This window comes from Aplysia californica, unplaced genomic scaffold, assembly GCF_000002075.1.
Source record: "Aplysia californica isolate F4 #8 unplaced genomic scaffold, AplCal3.0 scaffold00002, whole genome shotgun sequence".
Classification (NCBI taxonomy): Eukaryota; Metazoa; Mollusca; class Gastropoda; order Aplysiida; family Aplysiidae; genus Aplysia; species Aplysia californica.
In genome coordinates, this window is record NW_004797272.1 from 275,200 (window position 1) to 287,517 (window position 12,318).

Below are 12,318 nucleotides of genomic sequence, written 5' to 3' on the forward strand. Positions count from 1 at the left end.
TCTGTCTGTCTGTCTGTCTGTCTGTCTGTCTGTCTGTCTGTCTGTCTGTCTGTCTGACTGTCTGTCTGTCTGTCTGTCTGTCTGTCTGTCTCTCTCTCTCTCTGCCTCTCTCTCTCTCTCTCTCTCTCTCTCTCTCTCCCTCTCTCTCTCTCTCTCTCTCTCTGATGCATCCACCCCCACCCCTTCATTTCCTGTTCTTTACGGAACTTAACAATTTTACATTTGTATAAACTTATCTTTCTTTGAATTTCAAATTCGCACTGACAGTCGCGATTCACCAACAATATTTCCTTCTTGCGTCCGGTCACTCATAACTTCTACAAACACTTCAGGAAATCAAATCGATGAAATAAAACTAAGCTATGCAAAGGAATTCAGTAGAGCGTTGTATTCCAATTACAAGCCTTGGTATTTTTGTCATGATCACACTCTCAAGCGGATTAACTCCCCCACTACAAGTCAACAAGATTTGTTGTTGGTGAGCAGTCTGGACAACAAATCTATTCACCTCTCGGGGAGTTGAATTCACATTCAGCGTCTCGGATAATATTAGACCACGTTGTTCATTGGACAATAATACATCACCAGTTTGTAATTCAAACTGTGGAATGCAAAGAGCTGTTGTGACTCTTGACACGCCTTCGACCCTCGTTTTATTCCAGCCACGGCCCGTGGTCTTTCTCCCGCTTGTAAAATTCAATAGATTAAAATTCGAGGTGGGGAGTGTTGTTCTTTCTCTCTGTGAGTTGCATACATTATAAGGAGAAATGTTAATTTTTCGGAACACAATAAGGTTCTATTTCGAAGAATGCAGGGCCCTACTTCTTATTTACACCGTCGCAGAAAAATATTAACAGTAATATGACTGTACTTTGAAGCTCCTTCATGACTCACATATGAAAAATGGGAGAATTTGTAAACCAATATTATGACGTCCAGATGGTTTGCCTTTAACTCATAGGAATACTTTAATTTTTTTTTCATGCATGACAATACTTCTCTACTCTTCACTTCCACAAGACGAGTAAATCTGAGGCATCGTTGTGAAACCAGGTACTTGTCAACATGATGAAATTGAAGAAACCGGCATTTTTACGCCGATTTGGACATTTTTATGGAACTTTTGTTGTTTTTTGTTTTTGTTTTGCTTCAAACCTTATATGTCCATTTACAAAACACGTATGTGTGTGTTTTAATGAAAACGCCGATTAAAGGTACCAAAAACAAAACAAAAAAGTAAATGTTCAGTTTCCGGGGACTTTCAAGCTAGATCTATGGAAATCACGGATATTTTTTTCGCTTCTTTTACTTCTAAAACGAGGTGGCCCTCACTCTGTTTATTCGCAAATAACTCAACTTCTATTCAAAATAGATGTATTTTTTTCACCTGAAGCAAGACGAAGGAACAAGCTTTAGGATAATATCAATGATCTATAAGCCAAAAAATTGAGAAGCACCTGATTCCACCATGTCTTGACACAAATGGTTTCGATTATTGTACAGTACAGCTCGCTTCCAGGCATACGTCGAAATAGCGGGGGGGGGGGGGGGGGGGGGAGGGGGGGTGACAAGGGTAGCTCGGACGCCTCCCACGCTGGAATCCTGGGGTGGCATAACAATATATTATGAGTTTAAAAAACCCCAACGAAACAATCAAAACGTGCGATCACATTAAAAAAGAATTTATTCTAAATATAGAAACAAAAGCAACTCGCCTAATTCTAACAACAAGGAGAGCGACCTGGGTGACGCCGTGTCCCCATCCTCAATGACATCAACAACACGGCGAGAGCGACAAAGAAAACACATAGAGAGTATAAAAATGAAGGTAAACACGGGAAAAGATTAGAAAGAAAAACAGGACTGGTGTGATCTCCAATTCAAGGCAGTAATGGAATTCCAAAGGTAAGAAAACAAACTCTGAACTCTTCCCAGAACAAGGGTTTGAACTCTGAGTTCTACAGTGCTTGATAATTATTTCTACATGCCAATGAATCAAGATCTGAAAACCAAGCAACTCCGTGGATCACGAAATATTGTTTGTATCTGAACGTTTGTTTTTGGATCAATTGTTGTTTCAAATTGACACAGACTCCAGACAGTGTCTTTGGTGTGCGAGAATGTTTTTTTTTCATCAAAAGATTGTGATCGAACGAATGCAGAACAGGAGTCAGAGTTAATTCTATTGTGTTTGTTTTTGTCTTCGAATTTGCATGTTCTGTCTGTCTCTTGAATATACGAATATTTCGAGCTGCGCTTGAAAACACTAGAGAGCCTCGCGCGCGCCTGTGAACACACGCACACGCATGCAAACACACACGCACACACACAGACACACGCCCAAACACACACCCAAACACACACACACAAAAACACACGCACACACACACTCCCAAAATCACACAAGCATACGAAAGACACTATTAGTTTCTCTCACATGTATCAGATTATGTGTGAGCAAGCAATGTCTATTGGTGTATTAGTATTGTTTTAGGTTTATAAAATATACCATGGTTCTATTGTTCTATAGCTGTCTTTGACATTGAGAATACGTCGAGAATGGGAAAGAAGCAGACAGAAGGAACGGAAGAATCAGTGTGGGAAGAAGGAGGGGGGGGGGGCATATTTTTGGTACTTAAAAAACACCAATATATATAATAATATATGCATTCTAACATTGCTTTTGTTGTTTGTTACATTGCGTTAGAGGATCAAGGAATTATACGTTAGTCAAGACTGTATTTTGATGACCATTCCGGACAAGCACTGTTGTCATACACTATTCCGTTTGCCACAAACTGATAACAAAAAGAAAACAAAGCACCCCCTCCAACTAATTCCCCTTCCCCTCATCGTACTTTCAACTACTACCTCCGGAAAAATAGACTAAACCGCAACAAGGTAACTTTAAAAAAGAAATAAACAACATCAGAATATTCTTTTCATGTACAGAAAAGCAGCTGGTTGTTTTTAGCTTTGTTTTGACTTCTCTGGGTTTTTTTTAAAGAAAGGTTTTACAACTTAAAAAAACAACAAACTATTCTTTTGACAGTTTTGCTCGTCTCTGACAAAAGTTTCTTACGTGATGCCCAAGAACACGCACCAACTCAGATCGGCAATTCCGACATTGTAAGTCAGATGTTTGCGGGGCGTAGCATTAATTGATAAGCTTATGATAAATTGTCACATTATATCACTTGGGCACTGAGACTCGATCTCTTCCAAACAAAATATTTCAAGGTTCTTTTCACACAGTCATTTACATTTAGGGAAGCAAAGACAAGCCATTTTTTAAAAATAAAAGAGGGAAATAACTTACTCCCCTCTTAGAAACATGTTTTCCCGTCCTAGTTAAAAAAAAAAAATCATTGATAAAAACAACTACAACAACAGCCAAAAAAGCATCAACAATAACACCAGCCAAAAAAAATAAAATAAATAAAAATAGCAACAACGACAACGACAAAGAAAAACAGAAACAATATAATAAAAATATAATCAAAATCAGAAGTCTGACATCAAAATTAAAAAGGCAACACAAGATAAAAGGGTTTCACGCCGCACAACGAAACACGCTCCGCACTTCAAACGTTATGAAAATGTTAAAGAGGCACCTAGGTGTGTACTGCAGGAAAACAACAGGCTCAGGTTACTTCTATTCTAATTAATTCCGTACAAACAACAAAATAACGGTTTCGTTTTGTCGTCAGCCACCTCTTATTAATATTGTTCCCCGTCAACATAATCAGACTATTCATTCGTTACTCACACAATGAGGCTAACATACGGGTGGTTTGCATCGGAGCAACACCTTTATGTTCCACCTCATTAAAAATGAACGATGGACTTTCATCTCGTGTAACAAAACTGTTTTGTGCTGCACTGCGGTGTTGGTTTTGAAACGGCTTTGCTCTCAGCTGTTAAATCGAGTTTTAATGTAAATTGAAGTAGGAACGAAGGGAGTGGAGAGGTCACGAAACGAAGATCGGGAAGACAAAGCCCGCTATCTCTTTTAATCTATGGTTTATTGTGTTTGATAACTTATCGGATAAATTAATTCTTCACGCAGAGCGCATCCCGCTGTTGTGGAGAATGTTGTAATAACGCTCATTGCATGGGATGAACCTGTTGCATGAACCGGCGGCTGAGACAATGAGAAGATATGGAGTGTGTGCATAAAATAGAATGCCACTTTGCTGTCTGCCGTCGCGTCATGGGATTAAGGGTGGCTGGGTGGTCGTCAGAAAGGGTAGTTAGTCCAAATTAAATAGAGACAGTTATCGCCAGACGGGTCGCTGCACATTTTGTATTAATCACAATTCAAATTGAAAGACTTTATTCAAGTGAAGCAAGTGTCTAAATTAATAAATTCATTGTGTACAGATAAAAATAATAAATTGCTTTTGTATATAGCATACTCATGCCCGAAAGTAGGCTCTATGCACTTTTACAGAAGATTATTATCTTTATCAATTCAAAGCATTTTCTATTAAATGAAAACTGCAGACAAAAAAATATTAAACCTAAAATAGCAAATAGTTGAAACTGGATCTCACTGGAACAAAATTTCGGTAATAAATTGCGCAATTTACATTTTGATATTTTCTTGGTTTATTTGCTATATTTGCTGACTTCAATGAAAAAGAACCAAGTTATATTCGGCAATATTCAAATAAATCTAGTTTAAAGTAAAAAAAAAAGCTATGTAAGCTCTGAACATGTGAAAAAAATTATAGACAAAAGAAAAATTGCGGTAATGACAACGCAAGTAGATTCTAGGTAAAGACTCTGTGCTGGCAACAGTACGAACTGGCAGACTGACTTTATGTGTAAGTCATACAGTAATGCAGCCTACTAAATACTCTGCCAACTCTAACCATAATTTTCATAAATTGTACTATTATTGTACAAACATACGAAGGTAACAACCGAGAAATTATAATGTATGTGGGTGCAGTTAACTACACTTATATTACTTTCATATTTCGTGATCGACAACAACATCAACAACAGCAACAACAACAACAACAACAACAACAACAACAGCAGCGACAACTGGATCGATGTATTATGATTATATCATGTCTTAAGGCCAGACATACAGGCCGTTTACTCCTGGTTCCGGAGACTCACAGCAGGATAGCAGTAGTATCGTTTAGGAGGCGGGCTTTCACCCTGCCTGTCAGACCAATCCGGGGATGAGAATGGGAACCTAACGTTGGCTTGCGCTTTATTTCTAACTCCTTATATGTAATAAAGAAAATAAATGAATAAATAAATGAATAAATAAATAAATAAATAAATAAATAAATAAATAAATAAATAAATAAATAAATAATGGAATAAATGAATAAAAGAATAAATGAATAAAAGAATAAAAGAATAAAAGAATAAAAGAATAAAAGAATACAAGAATAAAAGAATAAAAGAATAAAAGAATAAAAGAATAAAAGAATAAAAGAATAAAATGAATAAATGAATAAATAAATACATATTTTCAGAACTTCATAGGTTCGGGGTTTGCATTTTAAGAACAAAAGAAGCCTATTAGTTCCAACCACAAAACATGAGGGTTATAGTAAATATTCACGGATGATGAAAACAATTTTTAATGTTCAGTACGATATAAACCAGAAATGACTCAAAAAAGAGCTAATTTTCACTCTGTTCCTCACTTTTGCAACTCATGACATTTCCGGCTACTCGTTGGCGTTAAATACAAGAATGTGGCATACTTACAGCGCAACAAGATAATATCAAACGTTTGTGGTGAGAATATGGAATCTGTTGCTCGGATTCGAACCTTTAACATCTACAAGATAGGAAAACGAGAGATCACCACGCTAAGGCGCCAGACCCCGACCGTATCGCATTACTGTAATTCTTAAAGAAAATGCTGGTGGGTAGTTGACGGTTGCTCTGGTTTCGTCTTTATCCCCCCCCCCCCTTTTTTATGTTTGTTACTCTCTTGCAACACCTCTAATCGTCGGCACTTATATGACCTTATCGTGTTGCAAGTGCCGTAAAACACTTACTAAAACTAAAAAAGAAAATGCTGGCCTCATCTGGCTTAATAAGGAATTAAAAATAAAAACAAAAGCAACAAATAGAATCCCAACAACCCCCCCCCCCCCCATAAAAAACAACAAAAACAGCAACAACAACAAACAACCAAATAAAAAAAAACAAACCCAAAACCCCCAACAAAACAACAACAACAAAACAAACAAAACATGTCATATCCCAGTCTCTGGACCAAAGACTGACCACAGCAATACTGTATGTGCGAAGAGTCCGGTGATGATAACTTCAGTGAGTGGCAGGAAGCACAACAACTCAACTGGAGGCCAATTTCACGAGCCAGTGAGTATGTCACTGTTGAAGAGGACTTCAACTTACAATATGACCTTCGTGTTTATGGACGTGCTTTGATAATGCCGGCATTCTGTCTCCAGTCAAGAACAGCTTGATCGGACCAGTGGCCATTGAAAAACGCGGACAGGCGCACGGCTTGAGACATACGTTGTATCCAGGAAGTAGAAATAATGGCAAGATGAGACAAAATGTGTCCCGATGCGGTGGAATCAGGAGCTCCTCAATTTTTGGGCATGTGGAAATATTACTGAATAGAAGTTAAGTTATTTGCAATTGAAGGGAATGTGGGTCATCTGGTTTCAAAGGTAAAGTTAGCGAGAAAATGTCCTCCAAAGTGAGATGATTAGCCTAGCTTGAGAGTCCTTGGAAACTGCACATTAACATTCTGTGTGCCTCTAATAAACGTTTTCAGTAATATCTACACAGAAATGAGTTCTTAAATGGGCTTATAAGATGGGAGACAAAAACAAAAATTCGAAGAAAATTGCCACGCCGACGGGAAATGCTGGTTTCTTGAATTTCATTATTTTGACGAGCGAAACATTTCACCACAATGCCTCACGAATGTCTGTTAACAAAAAACAAATCAACAAGCTTCAGTTCCCTGGACATTGCATATTACTTTGGTGTATTAATGAAATAGAAAATTAAAGTAGTATCGGCAGAGTCGGTACTTTTATTTGTGTTATTTAGGTCAACGTTATGCTAGATACACTGCGGGTATAGGTCTATTCTAGGGAGTGGTCAAAAGCTGGTCTCCACGTTAGGCCATTGGGGTGATAGAAAAATAGTTAAATGTTCAAGGAAAGCCGATAAATATTTAGATGAAAATAAATTCCAACCCGCATACTCTCAATAAGTCTTGGCGCATGGCGTTACAGTAATCGAAGCCTAAACTGGTCTCCCCTGAGAGCAAAGACCCCGGAAGTGGGTGGTTGGTAGGTGCTCTGGTGTAGTTTGCTCCTTCTTTACTGTGAAACATTAATTTATCGTCCTTATCTGTTCTTTTTGAGTTTTGTTACTGTTTAGTAACAATTCACTCCTCGGCTCTTATTATGGCCTTATAGTGTTGCAGTACAGCTCCTACTAAAACTAAACTAAAAAGACATCTGGCGTTCAAATAAGTTCCGAAAAAGGGCTCAATTTTACTTTTACCAGAAATAATTTAGCTCCCCACTCGGTATCGAAGACTTAACTCCTGCGCCCGGCAAACCCAGATCATAACCTACCATCGGATCAGTACATCCATAACCATAATGTAATAACATCAATAGAAGCAGAATACAGTAATGTTGGATTCAGGATTATCCTAAATTCATGATGTTGATATTTTTCTCCGCGAGAATTAATCCCTAATAGAACACTCGTAGGTGCACAAACAAAAAGATCAAAGGGTCATTAACAGGGTGAGTGTGGAGATCCGGACCATAAAATTATTTCCGGGGCAGCTGTTATTGACGAGACGAGCTGTAAAATCTATAGGCATGCGAGCCAAAAATTCGGTAATCTAATGATATTTGATAGTGAGGCTACTAGACCCGCGACGACTTCCGTCCTTCACCAAGCTCCCTCCTGCTGGTGATGCGTATCTGACACGCGAACTAACAGTTCCCCACCACTTTGCAATGCACTGGTCACTCTGGGAGAAAGTATTGTAGAACATAATAATTAATATAGTACATCGTATACAGTACACCGCCCGCGATTTCGTGTGAATTTGGAAATAAGTATCATCAACCCTCTTCCTCCCCCCTCCCATTTTACTTTTGGTGTAGGTTTACAGTTACAGTTCTGTTCTGAGGGCACCGGCAGGGATACCCCCCCCCCCCCCCTTTGTTTAAATTATGGGGAGGGCTAGGGTTTGGGGGGAAAGGAGAGGGGGGATGAAAAAAATTGTGATGAACCCATATTCTGATTACCTCGAAAGTCGAGGACATCATCATCATCATCATCATCATCATCATCATCATCATCATCACCATCATCATCATCATCATCATCATCATCATCATCATCATCATCATCATCATCATCATCATCATTATCATCACCATCGACGGCAGTAAGAGGGGGAAAAAATTAAAAACTAAAAACAACCCGGCAGCACCAAGAAAAAACAGTATTATTGAAAAGTAAAATCAATCATTCTCCAAGAAATAAACGACAGAATAGTTGTAAAAACGAAGAGGTGAAACACACCGTCAAGATAGTATGTCAAGAGATTGTTGCACTGCACTATTCATTAGGAAAAAAGTGTCTGATTGACTTCCGTGATTAGTGGAATATAAAGTGTGTATTGATTTCGTGAGGGGTGGATAATAGTACGGATGGAGGGTGGATTAGTGGATTAAAAGACGTCTGGAAGAGTATATAGATGTATTGATGGATGGATGGATAAACGGAGTGTGGATTGTAAAAAAAGGGGTAAACGGATGAGTGGACAGAGAGACAGAAGGGGTGGAACAGTGTTAAGATGCTTAATCTCTTTAGAGGGAGTAGCCTGAAGAAAGAAAGTTTGAGGTTGGTGGGTGCTCTAATATGGTTTGCTCCTTCTTTCATGTCGTCCTTATCTCTCCTCCTTCTTTTTTGATTGATTGATTGATTGAGTAGGTGTTTTACGGCACTATCGACTCAATTCTGGTAATTTAAGTGCCACTTTTTTTGTATTTGTTACTCTCTTTGTAACCCTTTAAATCTTTGGCTCTAATATGACCTTATTGTGTTGCAAGTGCCGTAAAACTCTTACTAAAACTAAAAGAAGAAAGAAACTAAAGGATTGATGGGTATTGTTGTACTAAGAAACCATGGGCACGCCACTTGCAGAGTGGAAATACATGTAGATGTGGATGAAATTACCATTCTGATTTAATTAAACGGGTTAGCTGGTTTAAGGCATAGATTTTAAGCAGAGGTTTTACGGTGCTCGCAACTGCATAAGGTCATATGAGCGCCAATGAGTGAGTAAGACAGTCAGAGAGAGAGAGAGAGAGAGAGAGAGAGAGAGAGAGAGAGAGAGAGAGAGAGAGAGAGAGAGCGACAGACAGACAGACAGACAGACAGACAGACAGACAGACAGACAGACAGACAGACAGACAGACAGACAGACAGACAGACAGGCAGACAGACAGAAAGACAGACAGACAGAAAGACAGACAGACAGACAGACAGACAGACAGACAGACAGACAGACAGACAGACAGACAGACAGACAGACAGACAGACAGACAGACAGACACGAGGCTATCATATAGCGTTTTACAGTCAATATCTTTGAAAAATAATAATGAATACAAGAAGTCTTTTTAAAGACCTACGATTTAGTTTCAAATACTGTTGTTTCCCCTCAGCCACTATTTTCCCAAGAGATCACAAATGGACTACAAGAAGAACTCATGAGCTCTGCAGTATGGTGCTAGTATGGGAAGGGGTGGAATAAGTGATGAGGATACCATTCTTGATTTGTCCAGTTTAAAAGACTTTATACCATGTAAAAAAGGCATAATACCATGTTGGCATACCAGTGCAGATCTTTGACACATACGTGACAGGGCGGAACTTTGAAAAACCAGCATGTCTTTAAAATAATATACTTGAAACACAACATATGGCATCAATTATATGTTTGTTATAAGGCATATTAACCCAGGTCTTCAAATAATGTCTACCATAATTATTTATTAGAGAACTGCATTTCTTTTGAAAAGAAATGTTTTTATGGATGCCAGTTATTCATATGCACTTCATCAGATTCAAGATATATACTTTCAGTTTGATAAAATCATAAAAAGATAAGAACCAGAATATAAATAAATAAATAAAAAATAAATAAAGTAATTTTAAAAAATAAATAAACAAATAAGCAAATAAATAACAGAATCAATCAATGAACCAATAATTAATGAATGAAAAAAATACTTTAAAAAAATAATAAATAAATAAATAAATAAATAAATAAATAAATAAATAAATAAATGAATAAATAAATAAATAAATAATCTAGATCTAATTAATAATAAACAATTAAATAAATAAATTTAATAAATAAATAAATTTAATAAATAAATAAGCCACAAAAGGAAGTACATAAAAGTCAAAATTAATAACTGAGGTTATGTAGGCCTACAGAAAATTAAAGAAAAAGAACACATGATTTAAAAAATAACTCGATAAATGACATTTACCTTTAGAAAAAAAAGTTCATGCACATTATTAAATGACTGGTCAAAGCTGAACACCGATGAACAAGAATAAAATGATTATCGACCTTGGACAAAAGAAAGATACATGTAAGTAGTTAGATATATAGACAGATAGATAGACAGATAGATAGATAGATAGATAGATAGATAGATAGATAGATAGATAGATAGATAGAACCGAACCGCTGAGCAAAATACATTTTGATTATTTTACTGTTCAATGTACCAAATAATATGAGTTACGAAATCATGTGTGTCCTTTTATAAGTTCTTCCTCTTCTGTTTTTTTCAATGTAGATCATATTATGAAAAAAATATCTAAGCACATTAGAGTCAAAGTAAGTCCTTGGAAATTTCACAAATCTGGAAACAATAAATCATATTATTTACCTTCTTTGCCCTGGACTTCAAAATATAGATGAAAACCAGCTAGAGCGTACAAGGTACGATCTTTTTGTCGCCAACCAAAAGTATAGCTGAGTGGAGGTTTGTTCTTCGTGTCGAATATTTCTACCTTAGGCTGCAGAGAGTGTAAACTTCTGTGGAAGTCCCCGGCTTCGTAGATATGTTGCGTAACAGGACACTTTCTCCGCGTCAACTCACGATGTCTCCGTGTACTGTAGCGCTCCAGATCGCAATATTTTCCTGAAATAAACCACCGTCTGTTAAGTAGTTAAGTCAACTGTACATCGCTTTCTCTCATTATTAACCTTGTTCACTCCCCTAGCGGGAAAAAGAAACAAAACGCGGGTACAAGCATCATTTCTCCGGGGATCTCTACGTCTGTTTAACCCTCCCCGCCACCATCGGTCCACATCGGGACAGCAAGAAGCCACGCCCCCTTGTGTCTCATTGTCACTTCCCGCTTCTTTTGCCATCCCCGTCCCAGGCCCGCCTCAGATATCTTTCTGTCACCCGGTACTGTCAATCAACCGCTGTAGGGAGGGGCTTGATGCAGATCAGCGGTGCTCAAATATTGGTAGAGATCGTCCCGTCATGCAAGAGGTACTCGAGCTCGCGTCATCGATCCGCAAACAAGACCGCCCCTTCTCTTTGTACATTGTCGTAAGCTTTAAGAAGTGATAGCCTGCAACCTGGCAAGGAAGGGATGAGAAGCGGAGAAGTGGAAGTTGGGTCACCTAATGGTTTAGGAAGTGAAAGCGACAAGAGAGGGTCTGGACTGCGATGAGGCGAACGAGGTCGGTAGAACGGTGGAGACGAAGTTACTTATGGGGTCACAACGGTTAATGTGTTTGGAGTTGTTGGCCTACGAGGACCTCGGCATCCAAGCCACTGCCGAAAGCAAATCCGTTGTTATGCGTTCCAGTGATGTTGCAAAATCTTAGGAGTTGGGTCCCCCCATGGGAGGAACGTTACAAGCCAAGACAGCGATACTTCTTAAACGAAGGGCAGTGAAACGAAACCGTGACACTTTTAAAGTTGTCTACAGTGCAACAGACTGCAGGTTTATTACTAGATAAGAATGTTTTGGGATTAATAACGCTTTGTACAGATAAGTATTTTGGAAAGAACGTTTTCAAAACCATTCAAAAGACATTTTGTACTTCAATACGTCTTCATTTTCTGGTTGAAAAGAAAAGTGCGTAAGATGCCTTTTCATAACTACGCACACTGTGCAAGCCATTGTTAATAATACAAGTCTTAGTATTACACGGTTCTTTAACATTTTCCTTTAAAAAAAAAATCCAAGTTTCATCTATATTGGAGGGGGAAGAAAGGAAAG

General features: G+C 38.1%; 1 protein-coding gene across 1 annotated transcript in view; it reads right to left on the reverse strand.

The window, feature by feature from the left end:
- The window catches only part of LOC101848789 (protein lin-31), an 18,880-nt gene extending 7,331 nt beyond the window's left edge, over positions 1 to 11,549 (reverse strand). Inside the window, exon 1 of the mRNA XM_005088961.3 lies at positions 10,965 to 11,549. The gene's annotated coding sequence lies outside the window, so the exon portion shown is untranslated. The remainder of the gene's footprint in view (positions 1 to 10,964) is intronic.
- Positions 11,550 to 12,318: the final 769 nt, after the last annotated feature.